We start from the raw sequence: 18,310 nt of genomic DNA on the forward strand, positions 1-18,310 counted from the left end.
ATAAAATATAAAATAGGGCTGGGGATGTAGCTGAGTTTTCAAGTGTCCCTCAGTTCAATTCCTGGTTACCCTCTCCCCCGCCCAAAAAAGAAGGTATGGCATGTGCATAGACCTAAAGATAACTGAGAGAAAAAATGAAGTTTGGGAAGCTCAAGTGATTTGGAATGATGGGAGCAAAGAGATTCTGTAAGAAACCATGAAAATGTGGCCCAAAGAAGCCAGATCAAGAACTCCCAATACATGGGGGGTTTCAAGATGGTGGACTAGAGGGTGGCTGCATTTCATGTTGCTCCAGGACTCAGGATTCAAAAGAAGAGATTTTGAGAGACTTGGGACCAACTCAAAGCCACCGGGTGAGTCTCTCCCATTGGAGAGGTGTCCTGGATGGGGCAGTAGTCCCGGAACACAGGGAACTTTGTGAAGTGGAGCTACCCGGCGAGACACCCCTCCCCCCGCTGGAGCAGTGAACTCAGACAACTGGGAGCATCGTAGAGGAGGCCGCTCAGCAAGACACTTGGACTTGGAACAACTCACTGGGGCTCCGGGTGGCTGCCCAGAGGAGGAGCTGCATGGTGAGCTGTTTGGACTCAGAATGACCGCTCCTGAACACCGGGGGGCTTCACGGAGAAGGAGGAGAAGTGCAGCAGGTCACTTGGACTTGGAGTGACTGCATCAGGGCTACGGGCAGCTGCCCAGAGGAGAAGCTGCACGACGACCTGTTTGGACTCAGAGCAACTGCTCCTGAACACCGGGAGGGCTGCCTGGAGGAGGAAGAGGAGCGAGGTGGGTCGCTTGGACTCAGAGTGACTGCACCAGAGCTCCAGGCGGCTGCCCAGAGGAGGAGGCAGGTGATGAGTTGTTTGAACTCAAAGCGACTGCTCCTGAACACCCAGGGGGCTGCCCGGAGGAGGAGGAAGAGCACAGCGGGTCACTTGGACACGGAGTGACTGCCCAGGGCTACGAGCAGTTGGCAGGAGGAGGAGGTGCGCAGTGAGTTGCTTGGACTCCTAGCAAACACACCAGAACACCTGGCGGCTGCCCAGAGGAAGAGGCGTGTGGCGGGTTGCTGGGACTCCAGGTGGCTGCTCAGTGGAGGGGCCGCATAGCCAGGCAATTAGGTGCAGAGCAGGGTCCCAGGACCTAGTCAGCTTCTTGGTGGAAGAGCTGCACAGAGACAAGCTGAGGGGCAGAGCAAAGGTTCCAGCACAGGAGGCAGATTCTCTGAGGAGAGGCAGGCTAAGGAGATGCGTCTGCGAAGGGTGAGGCTCCCAGGCCCAGGAGGTAGGTCTGGGCCCCTGGGAACGTTGCAGAGGAAGGCAGCCCAACCCAGGCGGTAGTTGTGGATTGAGTGGAATCTCTAGGAGGGGAACTGACCAGGGAGACTTCCCCACTGGGTGAGTCTTCCCTGCTGGGTGAGGTTTTCCCAAAGGACAGTAAAACCAGAGACACAGGCCCAAACAGGCCTTGCCTCAGCCCACAGCCTAGTTCCCCTTTGGATGACCATTGGTCAACAAGTGGAGGCACCTCTGCCCACTAGCAGGGAATATATCCCACCGGAAGGCCACCACCCATAGAGAGGCAGCTTCCGTGTGGAGCACCGCATTATCAACTTCCTCCAAGACTTCAGGCTACTGAAGGCTAAGAGGGGATATACTAGAAATCTTCAGGGACATTATAAGTCAATAGAGGAAATCTGCAATATCTTAGCGGTCCACTGATACCTGAACAATATGAGAAAACAAGGGAAGAAAATGCCCCAAACAAATCTAGATGTTACATCAATAAAATCCAATGACAGCATGGCAGAAGAAATAACAGAAAGGGAGTTCAGAATGTACATAATTAAAATGATCAGGGAAGCAAACGATGAAATAAAAGAGCAAATGCAGGCATTGAATGATGAGATGAAAGAGCAAATGCAGGCATTGAATGATCGTATCAATCGACAGTTAAAAGAGCAAATACAGGAAGCAAAAGATCATTTCAATAAAGAGTTAGACATATTGGAAAAAAAAAAAAAAACAAATCCTTGAAATGAAGGAAACAATAAACCAAATTAAGAACTCCATAGAAAGCACAACTAATACGATAGAACACCTGGAAGACAGAACCTAAGATATTGAAGACAAAATATTTAACCTTGAAAACAAAGTTGAACAAACAGAGAAGATGTTAAGAAATCATGAACAGAATCTACAAGGACTATGGGATATCATGAAAAGGCCAGATTTAAGAATTATTGGGATTGAAGAAGGCTTAGAGAAACAAACCAAAGGAATGAACAATCTATTCAATGAAATAATATCAGAAAATTTCCCAAATCTGAAGAATGAAATGGAAAACCAAGTTCAAGAGGCTTATAGGACTCTAAATAAACAAAATTACAACAGACCAACACCAAGACACATTATTATGAAAATACCTAACATACAAAATAAAGACAGAATTTTAAAGGCTGTGAGAGAAAAGAACCAAATTACATTCAGGGGGAAACCAATAAAAATATCAACAGATTTTTCAATCAAGACCCTAAAAACTAGAAGGGCCTAGAACAACATTTTTCAAGCCCTGAAAGAAAATGGATGCCAACCAAGAATCTTATACCCAGCAAAACTTACCTTCAAATTTGACGATGAAATAAAATCCTTCCATGATAAACAAAAGCTAAAAGAATTTACAAAAAGAAAGCCAGCATTACAGAACATTCTCAGCAAAATATTCCATGAGGAAGAGATGAAAAACAAAGAAGCAAATCATCAAAGGGAGGAATTATCCTAAAGGAATTGTCAAATGAAGGAGGAATCAAGTCGTGTCAAAAAAATAAATAAATAAATAAATAAAATTTTAAAAATGAACCAAGTGACCGGGAGTACAAGTCATATCTCAATAATGTTAATTGCCTGAATGTTAATGGCCTGAACTCATCAATCAAAAGACATAGACTGGAAGATTAGATTAAAAAGAAAGATCCAACAATATGTTGCCTGCAAGAGACTCATCTCATAGAAAGAGATACCCATAGACTAAAGGTGAAAGGATGGGGAAAAACATACCATGCACATGGACTCAGCAAAAAAGCTGGAGTATCCATCCTCATTTCAGATAATGTGGACTTCAAGACAAAGTTAGTCAGAAGGGATAAAGAAGGACATTTCATACTGCTTAAGGGAAGCATAAATCAGCAAGACATAACAATCATAAACATCTATGCCCCAAACAGTGGCTCATCCATGTATGTCAAACAAATCCTTCTCAATTTCAGAAACCAAATAAACCATAACACAATAATACTAGGTGATTTTAACATGCCTCTCACCACTGGACAGATCTTCCAAACAAAAATTGAACAAAGAAACAATAGATCTCAATAACACAATCAATAATTTAGACTTAACGGACATTTATAGAATATACCATCCAACCAAGAGCGAATACACTTTCTTCTCAGCAGCACATGGATCCTTCTCTAAAATAGACTGTATATTATGCCACAAAGCTAATGTTAGCAAATACAAGAAGATAGAGGCACTACTACCTTGTATTCTATCAGATCATAATGGATTGAAGTTAGAAATAAATGAAAGAGTAAAAAACAGAAACTACTCCAACACCTGGAGATTAAACAATATGCTATTATATGATGAATGGATAACAGAAGATATTAGGAAGGAAATTAAAAAATTCTTAGAGGTAAATGAGAACAAAGAAACATCATACCAAAATCTCTGGGACACTATGAAAGCAGTACCTAGAGGAATATTTATTTCATGGAGCACATTCAATAAAAGAAGTAAAAATTAACAAATAAACAACCTAACACTACAGCTCAAAGCCCTAGAAAAAGAAGAACAGACCAACACCAAAAGTACTAGAAGACAGGAAATAGTTAAACTCAGAGCTGAAATCAATGAAATTGAAACAAAAGAAACAATACAAAAAATTGACAAAATAAATAGTTGGTTCTTCAAAAAATAAACAAAATTGATAAACCTTTAGCCACACTAACAAAGAGAAGATGAGAGAAAACCCAAATCACTAAAATTTGGAATGAACAAGGTAATGTCACAACAGACATGATTGAAATACAAAACATAATTAGAAGCTATTTTGAAAATCTATACTCCAACTAAATAGAAAATTTCGAAGACATCAACAGGTTTCCAGAGACACATGAATTGCCTAAACTGAACGACGAGGACATACACAATTTAAATAGACCAATTTCAAGTACTGAAATAGAAGAAGTCATCAAAAGCCTACCAACAATGAAAAGTCCAGGACCAGATGGGTTCTCAGCCAAGTTCTACAAAACCTTTAAAGAAGAGCTCATTCCAATACTTCTCAAAGTATCCCATAAAATAGAAGAGGAGGGAACCCTCCCAAACTCATTCTATGAAGCAAATATCACCCTGATACCTAAACCAGACAGAGACACATCAAGGAAAGAAAATTACAGACCAATATCCTTAATGAACATCGACGCAAAAATTCTCAACAAAATTTTAGCAAATCGCATACAAAAACATATTAAAAAGATAGTGCACCATGATCAAGTGGGTTTCATCCCAGGGATCAAGGTTGGTTCAACATCCGGAAATCAATAAATGTAATTCACCATATCAATAGACTTAAAGTCAAGAATCACATGATTATTTCAATAGATGCAGAAAAAGCATTTGATAAAATACAGCACCCCTTCATGCTCAAAACACTAGAAAAAATAGGGATAGTGGGAACATTCCTTAACATTGTAAAGGCCATCTATGCTAAGCCCATGGCTAATATCATTCTAAATGGTGAAAAACTGAAAGCATTCCCCCTAAAAACTGGAACAAGGCAGGGATGCCCTCTTTCACCACTTCTATTCTACGGTTTCCTTGAAACTCTAGCCAGAGCAATTAGACAGACCAAAGAAATTAAAGGGATACGAATTGGAAAAGAAGAACTCAAACTATCCCTATTTGCTGATGATATGATTATATACTTAGAGGAACCAGGAAATTCCACCAGAAAACTTTAAGAACTCGTAAGTGAATTCAGTACAGTAGCGGGATATAAGAACAATGCACATAAATCTAATGCATTTTTATACATAAGTGATGAATCTTTGGAAAGAATAATTAGGAAAACTGCCCCACTCACAATAGCCTCGAAAAAAATAAAATACTTGGGAATCAATCTCACAAAAGAGGTGAAAGACCTCTACAATGAGAACTACAGAACACTAAAGAAAGAAATTAAAGAAAACCTTAGAAGATGGAAAGATCTCCCATGTTCTTGGATAGGAAGAATTAATATTGTCAAAATGGCCATACTACCTAAAGTGCTATACAGATTCCATGCAATTCCAATTAAAATCCCAATGATGTACCTTACAGAAATAGAGCAAGCAATTATGAAATTCATCTCGAAGAATAAGAAACCCAGAATAGCTAAAGCAATCCTTAGCAGAAAGAGTGAAGCAGGGGTATTGCAATACCAGATCTTCAACTCTACTACAAAGCAATAGTAACAAAAACGGCATGGTATCGGTACCAAAATAGAAAGGTAGATCAATGGTACAGAATAGAGGACACGGATACAAACCCAAATAAATACAATTTTCTCATACTAGACAAAGGGGCCAAAAATATGCAATGGAGAAAAGATAGCCTCTTCAACAAATGGTGCTGGGAGAATTGGAAATCCATATGCAACAGAATGAAACTAAACCCATATCTCTCACCATGCCCGAAAGTAAACTCAAAATGGATTAAGGACCTCGGAATCAGACCGGAGACCCTGCATCTTATAGAAGAAAAAGTAGGTCCAGATCTTCAACATGTCAGCTTAGGACCAGACTTCCTCAACAGGACTCCCATAGCACAAGAAATAAAAGCAAGAATCAATAACTGGGATAGATTCAAACTAAAAAGCTTTCTCTCAGCAAAGGAAACTATCAGCAATGTGAAGAAAGAGCCTATGGAGTGGGAGAAAATCTTTGCCAATCATACTTCAGATAGAGCACTAATTTCCAGAATCTATAAAGAACTCAAAAAACTCTACACCAAGGATGCAAATAATCCATTCGACAAATGGGCTAAGGAAATGAACAGACACTTCACAGAGGAAGATCTATAAGCAATCAACAAACATATGGAAAAATGTTCAACAACTCTAGTAATAAGAGAAATGCAAATCAAAACCACCCTAAGATTCCATCTCACCCCAATTAGAATGGCAATTATCAAGAATACAAGCAACAATAGGTGTTGGTGAGGATGTGGGGAGAAAGGTACACTCATACATTGCTGGTGGAGCTGCAAATTAGTGCAGCATCTCTGGAAAGCAGTGTGGAGATTCCTTAGAAAACTTGGAATGGAACCACCATTTGACCCAGCTATCCCACTCCTTGGCCTATACCCAAAGGACTTAAAATCAGCATACTACAGAGATACAGCCACATCAATGTTCATAGCTGCTCAATTCACCATAGCCAGATTGTGAAACAAACCTAGATGTCCTTCAATTGATGAATGGATAAAGAAACTGTGGTGTATATATACAATGGAATGTTACTCAGCCATAAAGAATTATAAAATTATGGCATTTGCAGGCAAATGGATGAAATTGGAGAATATCATGCTAAGTGAGATAAGCCAATCTCAAAAAACCAAAGGACGAATGATATCACTAATAAGTGGATGATGACACATAATGGGGGGTGGGAGGGGTTAGTGTTAGGGTTAGAGTTAGGGTTAGGGAGAGTGGCAAGTATGGAGGAAGGAAGGACTGTATAGAGGGAAAAGAGGGGTGGGAGGGGTGGGGGGAAGGGAAAAAATAACAGAATGAATCAAACAACATTACCCTATGTAAATTTAGGATTACACAAATGGTATGCCTTTATGCCATGTACAAACAGAGAAACAACATGTATCCCATTTGTTTACAATTAAAAAAAAAAGAACTCCCATAAGCGCAGCCCATTGAAATAGATTTTTTTAAACAAGGGCTTTCTCTCTGCCAATTCTTTATATGTTAAATACAAAACAGTCACAAACTAAATACGTTGCAAGATTAAACATAAATATCCTAAATAAAGTACTCTGGGAATTCACATCAAGTTGGTAAACTTGGGCAGGTGTCATGACAGAGGTAGAATTCAAGCTGAACTTGGGGAGAAAAATGGTTTTGCCAGGTAGAGATAAAGAAGTGAGCCAAAAGATGAGCATGGCTCAAGTACAGGAGCAGGAAAATCTAAATTATAAAGAGCAAGCAGTGTGGTTTGTGTAAGCAGATCTTATTCTCTGCATACTTTAAGATCCTAAGGACATTCTTCACATTCAAACCCTGATTGTGCTGGAATAGACAGGATATGGAGTCAGTGTGAATGGCAGCCCTCTGACTGTAAACCCCACACCCACTGGTCCTTTATGATACAAGATCCACTATTGTGGGCTTCTTTAGAAGAGAAAGGGAAGATGTAGCTGTGAATGTAAGTTACAGGAAGCGCTTGGAGATGCTAAATGCCAGGCTCAGAAACTGAAACTTAGAGAGGGCTGTAAAAAGGGCCCATTTCTGTGTAAGACTGACAAAGCTGCATTTTTCAATTTGTCTGGCGGAAGTGGGTGAAATAAGGCAGGGAGAGGCTAAGAAAAAATACTTCTTCCCTATCCCCTTCTGTGGCAGCATCAATCAAGGGACTTTATCCTAAGAAGCCCAAAGAGATACTCCAAATTCTTCCTAGGATGGTGCTCTAAAGGTGCTGATAGGCAAATTGAAACCTAATTGCCAGACTTGTGCTGGAGAGCAGCAACTATTTAAGAGGAAAAGAGAACCAAGGTAGGATGTGGAAGTGGTAGTAGAAAAGGATGTGTGATGTGTGTCAGTAGGACTCGGAACTTGCTTAATGTTGGGGGTAAAAGAAAGATGGAACCAAATGGCACTCCAATTTCTCTAAGTTGTGAAAGAACTGTGCCAAAACAAAAACAAGCACTCAAAACAGAAGCAGCTGAAGCAGGGAGGAGGAGGAGGAGGGACAAAAGAGAGGAGAGGGAAAGAGGAGAAAAGAGAGAGAGAGAGAGAGAGAGAGAGAGAGAGAGAGAGAGAGAGAGAACTTGGGCAAACAAACAGATTGTAAAGGGAAGAAGAAAATGAAGTCTGAATGTTTGGTATAAATACCAAGTATAGATTGAGAGCTAAAGATAAAGTTTTAGGATCAACCACAAAAACAAGAATCTCATGAATATAACATTTCCCCTAAGATTCTCAGGAGCATTAAAAAATGCACATGGGAGAGAAGCCCATTTCTTATTTCCCATAAAAATATTACATTGTTCAAGAGTCCTGGCAGAACTTACAATAGGAAGGTAAAAATTGCATTGAAAGAGTTTTGGTTTTCAAAGTTGCATGGTACTGACATAAAAATAGACATATGTATCAGTGATACAGAATAGAAGACACAGAGACAAGCCCACACACATACAGTCATCTGATCCTTGACTAAGGTGCCAAAAAAATATAATGGAGAAAAGATAGTTTTTATAACAAATGGTGCTGGGGAAACTGGTTATCTGTATGTGGAAAAATGAAACTGGATCCTTATTTCTCACTCTGCACAAAAATCAACTTGAAGTGGATTAAAGATCTTAGAATTAGACCAGAAATGATGCAACCCCTAGTAGAAAAAGGAGAGTCAACACTCCAGTTTTAAGGCACAGCAAAGACTTTCACAATAGGACCCCTAGATCTCAGAAAATAATGCCAAAAGTTCAGAAAAAACTTCTGCAAAGCATAGGAAATTATGAGGAAAGTGAAGAAAAAACCTACTGAATGGAAGAAAATCTTTGCTAGCTACTCTTCTGACAGCAGATTAATGTCTAGAATATATAAAGAATTCGAAAATAATTACACCCCAAAATCAAATAACCCAGCTAATTAATAAATGGACAAATGAATTAAACAGATGCTCCTCAAAAGAAGAAATAAAAATGGCCAAGAAATACATTAAAAAAGTCAACATCATTAGCAACTAGTGAAATCTACATCAAAACTACACTGAAATTTTATCTCACACTAGTCAGAATGGCAGCCATCAAGAATACAAATAATAATAAATTCTGGAGATGATGTGGATAAAAAGGAACACTTTTGCACTGTTGGTGGGATTGCAAATTAGTACCACCACTACGAAAATCAGTATGGAGTTTCCTCAAAAGACTAGGCATGGAACCCACCATATGACCCAGCTAGACCACTCCTTGGTATTTATCCTGAAGAATTAAAGTAATCTTACTACAGTGATACATGCATACCCATGTTTATGACAGCAGAGTTCACAGCAGTCAAGCTATGGAACCAGCCTAGGTGTCCATCAATAAATGAATAGATAAAGAAAATGTGGTATATATACACAATGGAGTTTTTATTCAGCCAAAAAGAAAAATGAAATTACATCATTTGCAGGAAAATGGATAAAACTAGAGACCATAATGCTAAGCAAAATAAGTCAAACCCTGGTTAAGGGTCATATGTTTTCTTTCATATGTGGAAGCTAGAGAGGAAAAAAGAAAAAAAGGTCAGGGGCAGAACTCATGGAAATCAAAGGGAGATCAGTAGAGGAAATGGACCAAGGGATGGGAGGTGTGAAGGGAGGCAGAAGTACAGGGTAGTGATATTGGTCAAATTATATTGTTACATTGTATATTGTGTGCATGTATGAATATGTAACAGTAAATCCTATCAATACTTACAACTATAATGCACCAATAAAAAATGTGAAGAAGGGAGTTAGGTTTTTCTTTTCTTTCTTTTTTTAAACTTTTTAAAATTTGGTGCAGGGTATTGAACCCAGGTCTTGCACATGCTAATCACATACCCTATCTCTGAGCCATACCCTAGCCCCAGTTAAGTTTTTCTTAACTAGGATGACCCCTGCATACATGCTGTTAGGCCATGACTGCAGGAGTGGAGAGTATCCTGCTCCATATTTCAACCTTCACTCTCTCTGAAGTTCTGACTTCATGAATATGTGAAAGACTTGATCAAATGATAAAATTCATCATTCTGCCACTTCTAGTTCAGTATCGTTTTTTATGCAATAAAAATGGGTGCCCATGTTCCCAGCTTCAGGGAAGCTGAATTTTAAGTCATTCCCATTTCAGAAAGCAACAAAGAATTGCAATTTAGACTATATGGGTTCTGAATTGAGATTTGGTGGGTTCGAATCCAAGCACTGCTCTAGTCTGAGGAAGTCGTTTAACTTCTCTGTGTGTTCATTCCTTCATCTGTAAAACAGAGATGATATTATCTACTTCTTATGGTTGTTGTGAGGATTAAGTGAGAAACACACATTGTATAAACTCAATTATTAACTATGATTGTTTCATAATTATGTGTTTTGTTATAGCTATTCTTACCAAGTGTTAATGAATATTTTTTCTTGGACACAAATGATCCATAGGGAATTCTCACATTCCCTAAGAAAATTTCCTTTGGCTTAGAATGACTGACAAGCAACTTCAAGGACCTATAAATGAATGAATGCCTGCCAAAATGGGAATTCTTAGTGGCTTCCCAATCTCTAAGGTAATCCTGGCCATACAGCTAACCTGCTTTGGGTGCCAGTCATACCTTCTTTCCAAGTATATGAGGTTTGGAAGAGGGACTTCAAAAAAAGTGACCTTCCACATTAGAGATAGATTTTTTTTTTCTTTAGGTACTGGGGATAAGATGAAGCCAAGCTTTGTCCCAGAGCTGCAAAGAGGTGGCCCAGCTGGGCTGGAGTGCAGGTAGTAAGCACAAGTCACAGCTCTTGGAGACACCCACTCCACACAGCACTGCTGTCTGGAGCTCCCAGCATCCATGATCTGATGACTTCAACTTCCCACTTCCTAAAGGGGAGAAAACAGAAGTGGGGCAGATCTGAATGGAAGTTCAGACTCAAGGATTTACCAATAGTGTTAGTACTTTTACAAACCCTGATTAGCACAGATTTGGACCAGCAGTATTGAGCCAAGTGCTATGTAAACCCTAGACTAGCACAGTCAGGTGGTAATTGGCTATTGGGTCCCCTCTTGGCCCTGCGAGGATTCTATTTCGGTTCTTCACACTTTAATAAATCCTACTCCTTTTACTCTTGCCTTCTGTTGTCCCATGAATGTCATTCTTCAGATTTGCAAGAAAAGAACCTGGAAAGAAGTTGGCAATGAGCTTCTGCAGACTATTGCAACACCACAGTGTGCAGCCCACCATTTAGAGCTGCAACACGCCACTTGATGGCAGTGAAGAAGAATCCAGGTTGCCAACTGCGACCCTCAGAGCTGATGCAGGTAGGCATCTCCTGCTATGATTAGCTGCCAACACAGGTTTTCTCAGAGGCATAGGCCTGCAGCTTGCACAGGCCCTACCTACCAGAAGTGGAGAATCGAGTTTATCTCAAACCAGGGCATTGCATTTGCAAAGCACACTCTCCACTACTATATTATACCCTCAGCCCCCAACCTGACAAATTTCTTGTTCCCACTTCTTAATAGAAGAACAGTAAATGACCTAGAAAAGGATTAGAACATTCTTTACTTTGACCCAAAGATTTCCTTATAAGTTTCTTCCTCTTATTAATAACAGTATCATAAAGATGAAGTTATATGAATCCATTAGTAGAATCCACAAGTCTGAGCATTTAGGAAAGTAGTACCCTGCCCTGGAAAGTAGTACCCTGTCTGGCCAGAGTACTTCCCATCTGCAAACTCTTAGATATCCTCCTGAGCAAAAATGAATCTTGGGCTTATCATAATATTCTAGCAATAATACAGTCATTTTTTACTAAGATCATTTTTTTCTAATGTCTTAAAATAGCACTTTATTTTTTTATTGAAGAATTTTCTGCAACAAGTACTGTCAGTGGAGTCCTGCTGAATGTTAAAAACTGACTCTCTAGGAATTAAAAGCCTTGGAGAATAACATTTGCCAATTTCGGTGGTATAAATACTCCTGCCATTGCTGATTTCAAGCAACCAAGGATGATGCTTCTGAAAGTGAAGCTGGGAAAATCTGTGTACAATGGGCTCTGATGAGCCAGTATGAGCTATCTCCAACACACCACTGTCACTGTGCAAAACATCCCTTAAACTACAAATGGGGCATTTCCCAAGTATAGTCGCAGATTACAATGTGCCCTTGGCAGGCCATGTGGAACAAGAAGTCTGATTTGTTTTGTGTCATAGATATGTTTGGAGACTTTTCTTTATGTCAGCTTTTCCTCCCAGATCAGTCTAGAAGAGCAATTAGGAAATGTAGGTAACAATGAAATAAAAGGCTAGGGGTATAGCTCAGTTGGTAGAGTGCTTGCTTGCCTTGCATGCACAAGGCCCTGGGTTCAATTCCCAGCACCAAAAAAAAAAAAAAAAAAAAAAAAAAAAAAAAAAGGAGAAGAAGAAAAATAAAACCATAAAAATAATTTTGAAGACAGTTCTAGAAGATTCCCCAAGGCCCTTAAGGACCTCATTTCTTGACAGTCTCTTCAGTGCCATTATCCGCTCTGCCCCCTTGTGGCTTCAATGGCTGCTTTAATCTGATAATGACTCAACCTTGATCAATTCCTTCTCTGCTCTTCAAATGTCTTATTGTGGATGAAGCTGTTCTTAGTAAGGTGTGAGGAGAACCCTTGATGAATCCTAGATACAACTCTTTGGGGGCCCTACCTTTCTGGAGGGATTTGGGTTAAATTTGCTCATGCTGAATGGGAAGACATTTGAGTGGCACCACTTAGAGAAGCTACAGGGACCTGGAGTGACAGAATTTCCTTCTCTCTAGGATGATCCCTGACAGTCAAATCCAGTTTCAAAATCTTGATTCTATAAATGGATAACTAGCCAAGTCAGTGGTTCTTTATCATTTTTTAGGGATGCATATTCTACTCTGATGCTAGTTAAACTTTCGGTGCCTGCCCAGAGGGATGATCCAGATTAGCTTGGTTCTTTCCCTCCTTTCTGCACTGTATTTGCGCTAGAGATCTGATGTGCCCTCCACTTCTCTCACTTACTGTTGACTTGACCTTGCCTGTCAGCAAAGAAGTGGGTTCTTCTTTGAGAGGAAAATGGAGAGAGTGGCAAAGTCTCACTACAGAAAGGCCTTGGAAGGGAGCTATTTTGGAAGAACTTTCAGAACTAGCTCCTGGAATCTTTGCATTAACCCACGTGGCAAGGTTTCCAAGCATCACCTAACATCTCAGCTGTTTTACTTTGGCAGAAGTGCTGGTGTGGGCCATTCTTCTCTGCATCCTCCTACCAAGAAAATAGCTCACAGAACCATGGAAGGAAAGCTGAGAGGAAGCATAAAGTACTGCCATGTGAACTGCATAGTGTTTGAAAGGTATTATGTATTAGAATGGTGATCCCTCTAACAGTGAATTGCTTAATCCATGTCTTCCTCTTAAATTTATACACTTTCCTATCCTGGTGCCATTTAAGGTGTGTGTCTCCATGAAACAATCTGGTATTACAATCCCATCCTATTCCTTTCTCTTCTTAGCACTATCCCAGAGGTTGGCACACAGGATTCCAGTGCTACAAATAAAATAACCAAAGTTCAAGGAAACTCAAAGAGCTAATAATTTGTAAACATAGGATTTGAATTCACATCTTTTAAATCCAACTGCAGGGATTCATGCACATTGACAGGTTATAAGGGCCCAAAATACATCTGATGAATACATTAGTGAATAAGCTATCCTTTTCCGAAACACTTGTCTTTGGAAATGCCTCTGCCATTGCACATCCTGTCTTCAAAGCACTGGACAACTACTATACATATCAAAGAAATTGACCAGCTGATCCATGTAAGAAGCTGTATGGATTCTGAAAAGGAATTCTAGAGTTGAGGGGAACAAGAGAAGGACATTGGGGCAAAGACCAGGAGCCAACTGCAGCAGTCTGAGGTCAGAGGCTCATCCTATTGAATAAGGTTCTCAAGGATAATGTGCACCACTAGCCTTTGCAAGCTTTTGTCCCTAAAAGAATATTCATATCATCTTCTCCCTTGCAAATTTTAAAAGATGATATCTAAAACTTATTTATATTCTTCAGCCCCACTAACTGCTCTGAAAAGCCATCTTTGCATTGTTCTTGGGTCCAGCTCCTGTTGCTGATTGACCACAACCAACTCTGTCAGACTCCAGCAGCTTTATTGTCAGATCCCTAAACTCTAGTTTTCTTTTTAACCCACTGCATCAGATCACTGGTACACTTCACCATGTTAGAAGCCGCCGTGGACACTCACTCCAAGATCACCACCAAGGATGTAAAGGAGAAGAAGGAAGTTGGGGAGAAAGTGAAAGGAAGGCCCCTGCAAATGGGAATGCTAATGAGGAAAATGGGAAGCAGGGCATTGAGGAAGAGGAGGAGGAGGAGAGTGAGGAAAGGGAGAAAGAGAGAGGGGGAAGAGGAGGGGAAGAGGATGGAAGAAGGTGATGGTGAGGAAGAGGATGGAGATTAAACTAAAAAATAAATAAATAAATAAATAAATGAAAGGCCACCATGACCTATCTATATGGGATCACCTTCATAGCAGAGAGCCCCATCCCCACCACACAGACAGTGCCACCCTCAGATGACACACTCACCATCCAGCCAAAACCACAATGTGAATGTGCAACAGGGGAGGGGTTAAAAAAAAATTTTAAAGCCCTCCTGTTTTTCTTAAAAACACTTTTAAAAAGAGAATTTTATATTTTTATTTACATTTTATGTTTTTGTACATGTTGTTAGGGGTCAGCCATTCTTAATGATCTCGGATGAACAAACCAGCCCTCAAATCATTTTTGGTTCTACCTCTGACTTTACTTGGGGTGTGATCATGTTTCTTATAATCTCAAAGGAGAAAAAATTGTAAACAACAACAACAACAAAACTAATCTTATTCCAAGTAGTATAGTACTTTAGCTGTACTAAAAGTAGTTTGTTTGTATGAAATAGTTAAAAGGGCCAAAGACAAAAAATTTCCTTTCTTTCTTTCTTTCTTTCTTTCTTTCTTTCTTTCTTTCTTTCTTTCTTTCTTTCTTTCTTTCTTTCTTTCTTTCTTTCTTTCTTTCTTTCTTTCTTGTCTATGAAGCTCCTGTTAATTTTTTGGTCTGTTTGATGTTTTTGTGAAACAATGACATCCAACAATAAACCAGAATTTTATTTTGCTTAGTTGTTCTTAAAAAAATTAAAAATAAAACAAGCTTTAGCAGTTGCAAAAGTTTTATCTTATTTTCTATATATTGGACACGTAATTTAAATGTACTTCGGCCCAAACCTTGAACAGCAGAACCAACTTATTAAATTTACAGAAATATCTGGCACAGAACATAATTACCCAAACCAACTTCATTATCAAATCAGGCAACCAGATCAGCATGCTATTAAGAAATATCTGATTTCATTTTTTACTTCCTAAAAATGTGTTCATACATGCACCCTGTCCCCAGGATAATCTTCTCACTCCTTAATTGTATTTCTGAAACGGTGGGAAAGATAAGTCCCAGAGCTTTTGGCCTGGACAAGAGATGAGATCAGACTTGCTTCTTGCCTGGGTTTTACTATGCTGTTCTTCAGGAACAGTGTGTTCTGAAATTATTCCTTTGTATGATTCCTTTGATGATACTTGGGGACAATGCCTCATAGTGAGAGTCACTGGGTGTGAAGTAAAGGAGTTCAAATGGAAATTAAGGATCTGGAAATTGATTCCCTCAGATGCTAACTATTCCATGTGGCCCTGGAAGTCTTCAACACCTTTGTCTTTACCACTGTGTGCAGTGCTCTCCAGATCCTGTCTTCCCTTCCCAGTTGCCCTCTTCCCAGGACTCAGCATCCTTAAAATGGCTTCATTGGCTACCACTAAGGCATCTGCCCAGGTCTCTTTTGTTCATTGCTCTTACCACCTTTCCCTCACCTTAGCAAACTTTCATGTCTTCAGGTGCATTATACTAATTTATATGAAGGCGTTCATGATTGATAGTCACTCAAGTTTTAAGGTAGCATTTGCATTTTTCAAAGAGAAATTTGCTGACCAAAAGACTCTCCCATTGGTTGGAAATCCAGGCTAATAAAAAAGAATATTTGGATACCAATGAGGAAATATTTTGGATGATTCCAAGACATGTATACCAGTTTGGATCACTGTGCTGGGAAGCAGCAACTTGTTAAGTAGGGTCTAAGCCTGGTTAGCAACATTCCATATCTTAAATCTGCCGGGTGGACCAACTGGGAAAAAAAAGTCACCAATATCCTGTAGTCAGCCTGTAACTCATACTGCAGTACCAAAATGGAGCTAGGAGGAGATCAAGACAAACTTTACTTAATTCCTTTTATCTTTGAAAATTCCATCAAATCCAAATCTTTTGGAGGTAGTTCTAGTTTATTCTGAGTCTCAGATATATATATATATATTTAGTTGACAAAATAGAGAAAGATATCCAATGTGACAGGAAGGCCCAGGTAAACCAATTTAGGAGACTCATTAGAAGTGCTGGTATTCTGAAGGTTATTTCAGGTCACACTGCATACACCCAAGACTGAAGTACTCAGCTCATAAGAAAGAAAAAAGGCCACATCCAAGATGATGCTCCTCTCACTCGGGCATATGTTACATTTGGAGAAGTTTGCTAAGTCTAAGGATTTGAATCTCACCTTCCAAAATGGGGCAAGAAAATGAATTTCTGCCACTTGGCTCCACCAATTCAACAAATAACTCTTCAAACTAAATCCATATCTCTGAATGCAGATTATGAAGACTTTCAGAAAGAACTGCAAAAGGATATCTTTTGAATTCCACTGTAACTGTGACATTCAAATGACCTGACTATACCCTACTAGAATCCAGATAAAATTTTTAAAAATTGCCATTGCAATAAGAAACAGAAATGAGGATGAAGGATCTGTTCCCCTACTCCCCTGCTCCCCTATTACTTATTTTCATGATAAACAGCAGGCTAATAAACATCTGTTCTTTCTCAATGTCCTAGGGATCTTGTTTGCAAACATGAACAACCATCGCTTTGTTCTCTCGGGAGAAAACAAAACACTATCAATCAAAGCAAAGCTACATACCCAGACCTGCTGCGGCAGCTGCTTGTTCAAAACCGCATGTCATTCCCCTGCAAGCCAGAGCTCCGGGACGCTTGTGTATCCTCTGCCCCTGCTCTTCTAAGCAGTGCTGCAGGTTAACTCTTGGAGGCTAGATGCTCTAACCAGGAAAGCCAAGGCTCACCAATTTAACCACTTGCGTGCTGACTCATGCAGCAGTCAGGACGCACCCCTCCTGAGCCAGCTGATGGACGAACCCTTGCACCATCCTTGGAAGGTCACCTATAGTTTGTCATTTTGCATCCTGCAAGAACACAGCCTGGGAAGCAGTTATTCGTTTTCTCAGACTGACCTGCTTGTCCTCTTTCATTTGGAAAACATCCAATTCTTTTCCCCCACATCAACTACACATCAATGAAAGGAGACTTGACAGAACAAATCAGCATGGAGATGTAAGTTAAGAACATTTTGGATGAAGGAGTCAAACTCTGGGAAAGGAAGTACCCCCACTTTTCTACAGAGACTGCAACTAGATGAAGAAAATTCATTGCGTGTAATCACCTTCTTAGTTTGGGGAAGCGAATAAAACACTGTTTATGTGTTCCCTGGTATCCTTCCCAGACAAAATCAAAAGTCAACGCAGTTTTGCCTCAGTTTTAATCTGTATCGACATTGTAGGGTTCAGAAGCCTAGAATTCCTAAAGAGTGGAGCCACTTCTGCAATTATTGGTAGGCCACTTTGCAAAGCAGCTTAAGGGGCAAAACTTAACTCTAGAGCAAGTGCTTGGTGTACTGAAGGCCATAACAGAGTCCACCAAAAAACTTACAAGAGAGTCAAAGCAGGCAGGTGCAGAACAAATGTTAGGTAAAAATTGAATTCTCAAAAGTAGGAATGAAATAGACATGCAGCCCTGTGGGAACTGAGGGTTGATTCTCTGCTTCTTGCTGACTAGAGCCACAGGGCTGCCTGCTGAAGTTACTAGCTACTAATTGGGCTCCAAGGCTCTGGAGTCTCCTTTGCCTGAAGTACATCTACCTGAGTGGCCTAGAAGCTCCAGAAAAGGGAGTACAAATTCATCCACCTGTAGAACAGCACACAGACTGGGTGCATAATAGTAATGGTGCTGAAAATAGCAGCAGTTACTAGGTCAAAGGCTTACCATAGGCCAGCAAATGTGCTGAGTGCTTTCCATATGTTCTGTAACAAGGATCACTAGCTCTTCAATAAAACCTTTGTTCCCTTCTCTTTCCCAGTGTCCCCTACAGGC

The 18,310-nt window shown here is 40.0% G+C and overlaps 1 protein-coding gene across 3 annotated transcripts in view; it reads right to left on the bottom strand.

Annotated features, from left to right (window-relative positions):
• Positions 1-17,212, bottom strand: part of ASAH2 (N-acylsphingosine amidohydrolase 2) — a 98,940-nt gene extending 81,728 nt beyond the window's left edge. For 2 of the 3 annotated variants that reach the window (XM_079138297.1, XM_079138299.1), the window contains exon 1: positions 17,067-17,212. The gene's annotated coding sequence lies outside the window, so the exon portion shown is untranslated. The remainder of the gene's footprint in view (positions 1-17,066) is intronic. The other variant, XM_079138298.1, reaches the window with a different exon arrangement.
• Between the last annotated feature and the right edge of the window lie 1,098 nt (positions 17,213-18,310).

This window comes from Sciurus vulgaris (assembly GCF_902686455.1).
Source record: "Sciurus vulgaris genome assembly, chromosome: 4".
Taxonomy (NCBI): domain Eukaryota; kingdom Metazoa; phylum Chordata; class Mammalia; order Rodentia; family Sciuridae; genus Sciurus; species Sciurus vulgaris.